At 42.0% G+C, this 10358-nt stretch overlaps 1 pseudogene; it reads right to left on the reverse strand.

The window, feature by feature from the left end:
- Nucleotides 1–2738: 2738 nt before the first annotated feature.
- On the reverse strand, nt 2739–3188 carry LOC120930724 (annotated as a pseudogene).
- Nucleotides 3189–10358: the final 7170 nt, after the last annotated feature.

Raw genomic sequence — 10358 nt, forward strand, 5'->3', positions numbered from 1 at the left:
TCGTGGGGCGTGCTGGAGAGAAGTATATCTGTGACAGGTGTCATGTGTTCTAAAATCTTCGCATAATGTGAAAGATGACGTTACGACGAGTAAATAGATACCTAACAATTGCACACGCTCGTAGAATGGCGCCAAACTTTGGGAACTTAAAAATCCCCATAGGCGACGCTTTAATTTTTTTTACTGTTTACATGTTTTGAGTTACAGAGGAGGACTAGGACTAGAATTATTGCTCTCACTCTAACGTTTGCAGCAACACCTCACATGTGTGGTTTGAACACCGTTTTCATATGTGGGCGGGACTTATGTATGCGTTCACTTCTGTGCACGGAGACAGTGGCACTTTAAAATGTATTGTTAATTTTACTTAAAAAAATATATATTTTGACACAAAAAAAAAAATTGATCACTTTTATTCCTATTACAAGGGATGTAAACATCCCTTGTAATAGGAATATGGCATGACAGGTCCTCTTTACAGTGAGATATGGGGTCAATAAGACCCCACATTTCACCTCTAGGCTGGAAAGCCTAAAGTTAAAAAAAAAAATAAAAAAAAAAAGGATCACCGTTTCACAACCGAATCAGTGCTGTTTTTTTTGTTTATTTTTTTTTTTTAATGCAAATTGATGCCATACCCAGGTAAAACTTTTTAAGCAGTTACAGCAGAATTTTTTTTGTTTTTGTTTTACATAAAAAAATAAAGGCTGATCATTCTAAGCACATCTGTCAGTGGTAAGTGGTTTGTCTCACCTATCTCACTACACATCTGTAGAAGAGCATGTTGTGTTGAATAACAACAGACTTAGTGGCTGGATCACCAAATAAAAAAAAAATATATAAAGACATTAAAGTAAAAAAAAAAATAGTAAGTTGCAATATAATAAATGTTTGCTGTTGGGTTTTGTCCGCACGCATTTGCAAATGCATGTGTGAGCCACAGAGCCGCGCCAAGGCACCCTGTAATCTGTGGTCCTAACACTAAACAATGTGCATCCCCACAGTGGAGGCACATGCATTTAAATGGATAGACAGGGGCAGGTGAACTGAAGGGAAGCCACCCCTCCTTAAAAGGTACAAGAGCACACCAAACACCCAGTATATAGCACAATGGCTGCAAAGGTGGTGATGCTCTGCTGGACCAATATGAGCACCACAGGTGAAACATAAAACGTGTCCACTGCCCCCATCTATAGCTGGCAATCGGAAGGCTAAAGCATATAACAACAAAACCTGGGGAATGCCCAGGGAAAAACTTTGCCACAGAGACCACTTTTATTTTGTAGTGGACCGCCCGCTGAAGAAGAGGATACCGGGGATATGGTAGCTAGCTGCTGTCATAACAACGGTATTCCTCTTCAAACAGCCGACATATTCCTACGGTGAGCGGTCCATAAGTGGTTAATTTATAATGTCACCAAAGTAAAAGGAAAGGTGTTAAAAGGCATCTCTATCCGAAACTGCAAAAGCAGTTTGGGATACAGCACATGGATCTAAAATGGCAGCATTGTGACATAGGGGGAGATTTACTAAAACTTGTGCAACTGTGCATAGAAACCGTTTCTAACGTCAACTCGCTCCGTTAAAAGATAAGTTCACCGGGTGGAACATGTTCCAGCAGCTAGCTACAGCCTCTCTCTGTGACAGACATCTTCTCCAGGCACCCACTGTCACTGTTTGAAAATAACGTGGCTGTGCAAGGCTCCACCCCTCCGGACCACGTCATTCATTCATGAATGGGAAACTACAAGTCCCAACAGACTTTGTGGCTGTCGGCTTGTAGTTTCGGTAAACTACCATGGAGCTGTTGAACACTCTTGTAGTTCATTGTCTTTTCCTGTCAGTGGGGTAGATTCACATACACCGCCGTAATTTGAAATCCGCACCCACGTATCGTTACGCCGATTCTCAAAGGCAGATACGCTTAAAAAATAGGCTTCCTCCACCGACGTAACTTGATTGCGGCGGCGTAGAATTGTGTGCAATATAACGTTGGCCGCTACTGTTGTTGTCAGCGTAGAATATGCTAATTACCTAGATACGCCGATTCACAAACGTACGTACGCCTGGCGCAATTTATTTACGTTGTTTACGCTAGGCTTTTCCAGCGTAAGGTTGTTCCTGCTATTAGGAGGCGCAGCCAATGTTAAGTATGGACGTCGTTCCCGCTTCGAAATTTGATTTTTTTTACGTCGTTTGCGTAAGTCGTTCGCGAATAGGGCTGGACGTAATTTACATTCACGTTGAAACCAATACCTACTATGTAACATGACTTGATAATTTAAGAAAATATTTACACACTGGTTTACTTGAAGATTCTGAACTCCTTTAATAAATCAGCGGTTTTAAATTTGTATCTTCACCTTGTTCATTACTGGGTATTTTTTATTTTATTTAAACACAGCTTTGTGTTAGTTATATGCTGATTAGGCAATACATTTGAGGAATACACTATATTATCAAAAGTATTGGGACACCTGCCTTCACATGCGCATGAACTTTAATGGCATCCCAGTCCTAGTCCGTAGGGTTCAATATTGAGTCGGCCCACACTTTTCAGCTATAACAGCTTCAACTCTTCTGGGAAGGCTGTCTACAAGGTTTAGGAATGTGTGTCTATGGGAATGTTTGACCATTCTTCCAAAAGTACATTTGTGAGTTCAGGCACGTATGTAGGACGAGAAGGTCTGGTCTTTTTTTTTTTTTATATATACTTTATTGCAGAAAATATACTTGGTAAATTTAACGGTAAGATTTCTGGTAGCGAGCATGGGCTCCAGGTCCACCAAACTTCTTGGACTCGCAACGACGATGATCTGCAACTAGAAGGGTCTTGTCATACCGAATAAGAATATTTTGATTCCTTCTTGGAGGCTTCATGAACATATTTCTGATAATAAGCCACCAATGATTTAGAAATAGCCTGGTGATTGCGCAAACTTGAGAGACCTGTCCACCATCCTTCACACGGACTCTGCAGCAAATCGCTCTTTGCCCAAAAGGAGAACAGGCTTCAGCAGCTTGTACTGCAGAGTCGCAGGTTCAATTATCTCCAATGGTCTTCCATTAACTTTGATGAGCCCATTGCCTCTTTTGCAGCGGGCAACGGCAGTTGCAGTTTTCTTCCGTCTGAAAACCTGCACGGACTGCAGAGGACCCTTGGCCGGCATTGTCTTACTTTCAGACATGAGTGCAAAGAGGAGGCTTGCATTCTATGTTCCAATTCACCCCAAAGGTGTTCTTTTGGGTTGGTCAGGACTCTGTGCAGGCCAGTCAAGTAACTTCACCCCAAACTCGCTCATCCCATGTCATTATGGATCTTGCTTTGTGCACTGGTCCAAATCATTTGGTGGAGGGGGGATTATGGTGTTGGGTTGTTTTTCAGGAAGGGGCTTGGCCTCTTAGTTCCAGTGATGGGAACTCTTAAGGCGTCAGCATACCAAGATATTTTAGACAATTGCATGCTCCCAACTTTGTGGAAACAGTTTATGGATGGTCCCTTCCTGTTCCAATATGACTGCACACCAGTGCACAAAGCAAGGTCCATAAAGACATGGGTGAGTGAGTTTGGGGGTAGAGAAACTTGACTGCACCAGAATTCACTGCAGCGTTGGCTGCATGCACCGATTGACTGGCGGTTTTCCAGCAGGGCTGTTCAGCAGAAGTTGTTCACCAGACCAGCTTCTGTTGGACAGACAGCAGCAAACATAGATGTTGATTTACTAAAGACAAATCCACTTTGCACTACATGTCCACTTGGAGATGCAGTCGCTGTAGATCTGAAATGAGGGAAAGCTCTGCTGATTTCTATCATCCAATCACGTACAAGCAAAAAAATTGATTATTTTTTTTTCCTTGCATGTCCCCCTCAGATCTACAGTGACTGCACTTCCAATTGCACTTGCAGTGCATTTGTATTGCACAATTGATTTGCCTTTAGTAAATAACCCCATAATTCCTGCTGAACTGGCTGACTTTCAGCACATGTGGTCTAGGCTTAATACATGAGCACTACCATATTAATTTAATCCGTTCAAAATTGCCAGGAGGAAAGAAAAACTCACAAAACACCTTTCCCATTTTTGCATAGAAAAGCTTCCCTCTCCTGTAAACTGGTTAAGATGGCTCTAAAATTCAGTATTACAGTAAACCTGTCACAAACACTGCCAAACGAGCATGTTAAAAAACAAAATACATAATGCAAAATTATCAAAACTAAAGCAGACAATGCATCAAAAAGATCAGTAGATCCAGAGATCTATGTTATGTTATAGGTAAACTTTTATTTTTACTGTCAATGTTGAGCTTGGTCCCACCCACCCTTCCTTCCTGTTGGTCAGAAAGGCAGCCTATCATTACTACTATTAGGAAATCCTAAAGAGAGAGGCAGAGCAAACGTTTACAGAAAAAAAGGTAGGTAGAACGAAAGCAAAAACTTTCATTTCCATTTTGGATAAAATGGAGAACTTGCCCTTCACTTCCTTTTGTGTGGACACGAAAGAAAGTGAAAATAAATCTCTGGGGGGGAAGGAAATGCCCTCCTAGACAGTTGTCACTGCACCTAGTGTCCCCACTGAAAGTTTCCCCCCCATTTCTGTTCTGCTGGCAAGAATTTTCGTTCCTCCCTGACTTTCCGTCCAAGTGATAATGCTGATCAAAAAAAAGCAACACAGAGTAACTCCCCAACAGATGACACAGCTAGCAATAAAGACCGGGCAGGGGTTTCTTACCACTCACAGCTCTATCCAAAGCCTTCTATCCAAAAGTGTTGTCTGAAAGCAGAACTTCACCCAAAAGGGGAAGTTCTGCTCTCCCGACTTCTACTCCCCTCCTCTGTTATATTTGGAACATATTTTTCTGGGGGGGGGGGGGGGGGTACCTAGTTTTGACAGGTACACGCTCCCACTTTCGCTTGGTTCATCCACACTCTTCCTCCGTGCCCACAACCTTCTAGGACATGTCACAGGTTCCAGAAGGCTGCAGGATCATTTAACCACTTGACCCCCCCCCCCCCCTCCCAGACCTGCCCATTTTTTGTAATACGGCACTGTGTTTTTTTAACTGACAATTGCGCAGTTGTGCGACACTGTACCCAAATAAAATGTATGCCTTTTTCCCCCCACAATTAGAGCTTTATTTAGGTGGTATTTGATTACCACTGCAGTTTTTATTTAATTTTTTGCCAAAAGCTAAATTTGAATTGTCCAGTTTTGTGACAAGCTAGCATTAAATGTAGGCTCATAATCACACATCTATGCCACCAGCTATTTGTATTTCTTCAAGAAGAAATAAGGTAAGTGACACATTTCCTTATGAGCTTTTAAGCTGATTTGCTTCAGTGCACGCAAAAGCAATTGGTGGTTAACAACTATTAGTTCTATTAGTATGACAAAAGTAGGAAAGCCATTTATTTTTCCAAGCACACAAGACTGGGGCAAATGACAACTAAAGAGACCGCTAATATGCTCCAGTGTCTTAATAGGACAAGGGGTTGCAGACATCCTGTTCTGTGGCTTGAGGTTAAGTGGGTTTCCAGAAATTCACACTCGATGAACCCAAATGTTTCTTAGCAATAAAGTCATAAACACTGAGCTTTATCAGACTGTAAAATGGTATAGTTATTTACATTTCAATGCCTAAAATTAGAAGCGATCTTGATATTCAGACTACACAATGCACCATAAACTAAAACTATGAAAATAAGAGCTTGCAACCCTCATTTTAGCAGAATTTTTAAAAGATATTATAACATTTTTATAGGACAGTATTTATTTCCTTAATAATAATGAGCAAAATTGAAAAATGTTTATAAAATATACTCAATGACGCATCTTTGCATGCAGAATTCAAAAAAAAAAAAAAAAAACATTTTCAGTATATACAGTACCTGAAACTTGATTCATCTAGTGCCAATACAATAATTAGTGTATGCTTTTGTAAGCTACACGTATTTAATTTAAATGAGTAGTGTTTTTTTTTTTTTTTTTTTAATTACACCTTTTAATTAAAAGTATTCATTGACCCCCATTATGTGACTTTGCCAAAGAGAATGCTGGGAGAAATGGTCTGCTGGAGGCATGAAAGAGAAGAAAGAGAGCGGAGGGCGCACCGACCTCGTGTGATACTGATAAAAAATATTTATTCCAATAATAAAATCAATGGTTATACTCACAAAATTGGAGTTAAAAACAGGCTTTAAAAGTGAGTACAGCAGATGTCCAGCACCGTCTGTGGAACACGAATAATCGTTTGAACCAATCGGTAGATGTAAAAGCTGACGCGTTTCGGGGGCGTACCCCTTTCCTCAGAGCTAACGTGGTCTGCAGTGCTCCCTCGCCGTGGAGATAATGGGGCTATATATACACATACACACACACATATGCACAGAAATACACGCCCACATAGGTGGGCCAGGCAGACCTATGTTGATAGGTTCATGTCAGGGTGTAAACCTCCCAGGTAGGAGGGGGGCGTTTTTTCAAGGACCACACCTCTAATATCCTCAGAGTACCAGTCCCTTAAATGAGGGTGGTCCCAAAGCAGTAATACAGTATATATAGTGTTATTTGGAACTGTCATTGCAAATGTATACTGACTGCCATCCTTAGCTAACAGTGCATATTTATTTGTTTAGTTAATTACTATATTACAGGCCGAGTGTGTGGAGGAAGGAGTACTCATATGCTTTACCCCTGTGTGGAGGAACAATAGGGACTTACCTGACTGTCCCTTTGTGCTTATCTCTACTGGATCAGTATACATGCTCCTCGTGAGTCTGCTGGAACGCACGCCAGCCATATAGGACAGCAGTGCGTTTCAGCAATTGATGCGCGCGCGCGCGCCGTACTGTTCGCGGCGCGCGTGCGCGCGCCGTACTGCGCGCGCCGCAATCGCGATGTACCGCGCGCCGCGCACTGCATCAGTGAATCGTCTCCCTATGCGCAGAGCGGAGACTAACTGCTCCAAGCTCTGCAATACAGGGACTGTGACGTCACTGCGACTCTATGGTAGCATTTTACCATGGAAGAAGGACCTCAATGTCTGCCCTCTAGTGGTGGAGGGTGCAAAGGACACTTATACTCCATGATAGTGAGATCCTGAAGGGAAATTACATCAATGTCCACCCTCTAGTGGTTGGAGGGTGGAAAAGTGACATTAAAAACACATTAATTTTCCAGGTCAGTGCTTTTAGCCTAACTCCACAGAAAATTATATGGGGCTGCGTGCGAGGGGAAATACAGTAATATCACTGTATCAATAGTGATGTGCCTAGCTGTGCCCATGTACAGACACCCACATCTCACAAAGTGGCTAACATAGGGGGGACTGCAGACCATCAAGACATCTACATATCAACAAGATGCAATGTACAAATAAATAGTGACAAAAATCCCTCAATGATGTTACATTAGTGCCCAACATGGTGTTTGCTAATTTGTTTCTAAAGCTACTATAATTGGAATTATTTTACATACTATGGTGTTAAATAGCTTAATGTATCTATCTACTCATACTAATATATTGAAGTTAAGTTAAGTTTAAGATGTATAATCATATGCATCAGGAACGAAAGGGGGAGGAAGCCCTAGTGATGGGGGAGGGGGACAAAAAAAAGGCAGGAAGGATGTAATGTGATAATAGGTGGACTTGATTCAAGTCGACCTCTTTCGTTATTATCACAATGGTGTGCAGATACTCATGTCACAGTGTGCAGTTCGATCTCTTCATTTAACCCATTCGGGACCATACTGCCCAGGGTGAAGATCCAGTAGGCCTCTCTTTTACAGAGGATCTGGTATTTCTTCCCACTGTCCAAACCGTTTTGGATGGCTTCTATGCCAAACACTTTTAGGCCCTCCACTTCACTACCATGGGCTTCTTTAAAGTGTTTTGGTATAGAGCCTTTGTCTTTTTTAGTTAAAATACTACTCCTGTATATTTTTTATCAGTATCACACGAGGTCGGTGCGCCCTCCGCTCTCTTTCTTCTCTTTTATAGCTTCATGAATACCCACGATTCTGAGGAGGGCTGCAAGACTCTAGATGATAACTTTTAATTGAACCGCACCACCCCATAGCACTCCCTACAAAATATCAGAGCGCAGGAGACTTGTTCTTGTATATCTGCTGGAGGCATGACCATGCATTTACATGGTTCCCTCTCTCCCAATGATCTGACTGTTGTATTGCATCTTTGAAGAAAGTCACAAGGTAAGAGGCAAGTAACTTATCTGTACTGAATGAGCCAGTATCTCATTCCAGGAAATAGATGCTGACCCTGAATATAAGCAAACATTGTGTCATCCTTCTATAGAGAAAATGGATCATGTTATTGCCATGAAGTATTGTGATCTCTGTGATGGGTGATATTAGGTTCACTTTGTAATTGATAATAAGCATCCGCTTTTTCATAGCTGTCCAATGCTGAACTTGTGTTTTTCAAGAGCTGCACTGAACGTTTTTCATGGACTTACAATATTAAACAGGCAACCAACAGATATGAGCTGAAAACATCAACCATATGGTCTAATACAAGGAAAGGGATGGTTGGCAATCAGGTTGACATCCAAAAAATAGTATTTCTCTATTGAGTAAACATGTACAATGTTGTAAAAAACATCCCACTTGTTTCGAACGTTAGTCCTTAGTCATGGCTAAGGATTAACGTCAGAAATGCTTAGGCTGTTTTTACAGCATTGTTAATGGTTACTCAGTGGTTTTACACAGCGCTGTGTGTGTGTGTGTGTGTGTGTGTGTGTAGGGGAGGGGGGGGGGGATACAATAGTGGAGGGAGGTAGGATGTGAAAGGGATAGAGGACACTACTTAGGGGGATGGAGAGGCAGAAGACACTAGAGTGTAGGGGGGGGGGGGGGAGAGGGTGTCATGTGAAGGGGGTAGAGGACACTACTGTGGGGGGATTATGTGATGTGGAGGGGGGCAGAAGGCACTACTGAGACACATTATTCTTCATGCCATCTTTTCATTGGGAGCTTGACAGTTTAATTTGTTTTAAATAGGGCAGCGCCCAGACCCCCTGGGATCTTTGTTTTAAATAGGGTGCCACCCAGACCCCCTGGGATCTTTGTTTTAAATAGGGCGGCGCCCAGACCCCCTGGGATCTTTGTTTTAAATAGGGCGCCGCCCAGACCCCCTGGGATCTTTGTTTTAAATAGGGTGCCACCCAGACCCCCTGGGATCTTTGTTTTAAATAGGGCGGCGCCCAGACCCCCTGGGATCTTTGTTTTAAATAGGGCGCCGCCCAGACCCCCTGGGATCTTTGTTTTAAATAGGGCGCCGCCCAGACCCCCTGGGATCTTTTTTTTAAATAGGGCGCCGCCCAGACCCCCTGGGATCTTTGTTTTAAATAGGGTGCCGCCCAGACCCCCTGGGATCTTTGTTTTAAATAGGGCGCCGACCAGACCCCCTGGGATCTTCGATTTCATCCATGTTGTCAAGGTAGATCGATCTCAACCTCTGAACGGTAGCCTACCCCTGATTTACTGCATACATTAGGTTTCATATCACTTGGTATTTTTACTTGCAGGATGGTTATATGATAGCCCCTCTCAAAAAATCAACCTGGCTCTAAAGTGCACCAGGTCCTTCCATACTATGTGATTCTAAGGAACAGATCTAGGAACTGGGTTTATATATAGCTTATGGCTGCTTACCTGTCCTCATGAGTAATGACCCATACACACTATTAGATTTTCTGCAGATTTTTGTCTTCATTTTAACGAAAACCATGTAGTGCAAGGGTCTGCCTGATTGCATACAAATTGAAACTCTTATGCCGCGTACACACCATCACTTTATGTGATGGAAAAAAACGAAATTGTCTGTGAAGTAAAAAACCACTTAAATTTTCAAAAACGACGTTGCCTACACACCATTGTTTTTTCACAATGCTCTAGCAAAGCGAGGTTACGTTCACCACTTTTTTCCATTGAAGCTCACTTCATAACTAGCTTCTGGGCATGCGTGGGTTTAAAAACGTTGTTTTAAACGTCGTTTTTTGCTACACACGGTCAATTTTTGTGAAACAAAAAACAACGTTTTGAAAAACGACACAAAAAATTGAAGCATGCTTCAATTTTTTTTTGTCGTTTTTCACAAGACATAAAACAAAGCTTTCCCCCACACACGGTCATTTAAATTTACGTTTTAAAAAATGTTGTTTTTTTTCATCACATAAAGTGATGGTGTGTACGCGGCATTAAGGTTTGACCTTCTATTATATGGTTTTGGTAAATTTGAAGACAAAAATCTGAAGAAAATTGAATGCCTTGTACATACGATCGGAATTTCTGATGAAAAAAGTCTGACAGACTTTTTCCATCGGATATTCCGATCGTGTG

Source organism: Rana temporaria, chromosome 3 (assembly GCF_905171775.1).
Source record: "Rana temporaria chromosome 3, aRanTem1.1, whole genome shotgun sequence".
In the NCBI taxonomy this organism is placed as follows: domain Eukaryota; kingdom Metazoa; phylum Chordata; class Amphibia; order Anura; family Ranidae; genus Rana; species Rana temporaria.